Below are 2,117 nucleotides of genomic sequence, written 5' to 3'. Positions count from 1 at the left end.
CGCTATTTCCTTGCAAGGAAGTGTCGCATTTACATTCATTTGAAGTGTAGACGAGGAATACATAACACTTCGCAAATCATATTATATCTTACCATGAAACATAGAAATGAGATGCGATATCGCGTTTTAAGAAGCATTAGAACTCTATTGCTACGATACCTAGACATCTGCATCGCTAAATCCTTGCAAGTAAGTGTCGCATTTACATTCACTTGAAGTGTAGACGAGGAATACATGACACTTCGCAAATCATATTATATCTTACCATGAAACATAGAAATGAGATGCGATATCGCGTTCTAAGAATCATAAGAACTCTATTGCTACGATACGTAGACATCTGCAAACGCTATTTCCTTGCAAGTAAGTGTCGCATTTACATTCATTTGAAGTGTAGACGAGGAATACATAACACTTCGCAAATCATAATATATCTTACCATGAAACATAGAAATGAGATGCGATACCGCGTTTTAAGAAGCATTAGAACACTATTGCTACGATAGGTAGACATTCGCAAACGCTATTTCCTTGCAAGGAAGTGTCGCATTCACATTCATTTGAAGTGTAGACGAGGAATACATGACACTTCGCAAATCATATTATATCTTACCATGAAACATAGAAATGAGATGAGATATCGCGTTTTAAGAAGCATTAGAACTCTATTGCTACGATAGGTTGACATCTGCAAACGTTATTTCCTTACAAGGAAGTGTCGCATTTACATTCATTTGAAGTGCAGACGAGGAATACATAACACTTCGCAAATCATATTATACCTTACCATGAAACATAGAAATGAGATGCGATATCGCGCTTTAAGAATCATAAGAACTCTATTGCTACGATACGTAGACATCTGCATCGCTAATTCCTTGCAAGTAAGTGTCGCATTTACATTCACTTGAAGTGTAGACGAGGAATACATGACACTTCGCAAATCATATTATATCTTACCATGAAACATAGAAATGAGATGCGATATCGCGTTTTAAGAAGCATTACAAATCTATTGCTACGATAGCTAGACATCTGCAAACGCTATATCCTACCAAGGAACTGTCGCATTTACATTCATTTGAAGTGTAGGCAAGGAATACATGACACTTCGCAAATCATATTATATCTTACCATGAAACATAGAAATGAGATGCGATATCGCGTTTTAAGAAGCATTAGAACTCTATTGCTACGATAGGTAGACATCTGCAAACGCTATTTCCTTACAAGGAAGTGTCGCATTTACATTCATTTGAAGTGTAGACGAGGAATACATAACACTTCGCAAATCATATTATACCTTACCATGAAATATAGAAATCAGATGCGATATCGCGTTTTAAGAAGCATTAGAACTCTATTGCTATGATAGGTAGACATTCGCAAACGCTATTTCCTTGCAAGGAAGTGTCGCATTTACATTCATTTGTGTGTAGACGAGGAATACATAACACTTCGCAAATCATATTATATCTTACCATGAAACATAGAAATGAGATGCGATATCGCGTTTTAAGAAGCATTTGAACTCTATTGCTACGATACGTAGACATCTGCAAACGCTATTTCCTTGCAAAGAAGTGTCGCATTTACATTCATTTCAATCGTAGACGAGGAATGCATAACACTTCGCAATGAATATTATATCTTACCATGAAACATAGAAATGAGATGCGATATCGCGTTCTAAGAATCATAAGAACTCTATTGCTACGATACGTAGACATCTGCAAACGCTATTTCCTTGCAAGTAAGTGTCGCATTTACATTCATTTGAAGTGTAGACGAGGAATACATAACACTTCGCAAATCATAATATATCTTACCATGAAACATAGAAATGAGATGTGATATCGCGTTTTAAGAATCATAAGAAATCTATTGCTACGATACGTAGACATCTGCAAACGCTATTTCCTTGCAAGGAAGTGTCGCATTTACATTCATTTGAATCGTAGACGAGGAATGCATAACACTTCGCAAATCATATTATATCTTACCATGAAACATAGAAATGGGATGCGATATCGCGTTTTAAGCAGCATTAGAACACTGTTGCTACGATAGATAGACATTCGCAAACGCTATTTCCTTGCAAGGAAGTGTCGCATTCA

This window comes from Xylocopa sonorina, unplaced genomic scaffold, assembly GCF_050948175.1.
Source record: "Xylocopa sonorina isolate GNS202 unplaced genomic scaffold, iyXylSono1_principal scaffold0051, whole genome shotgun sequence".
NCBI classification, from domain to species: Eukaryota; Metazoa; Arthropoda; class Insecta; order Hymenoptera; family Apidae; genus Xylocopa; species Xylocopa sonorina.
The sequence above is the reverse complement of the archived record's forward strand: the minus strand, read 5'-3'. Positions refer to the sequence as shown.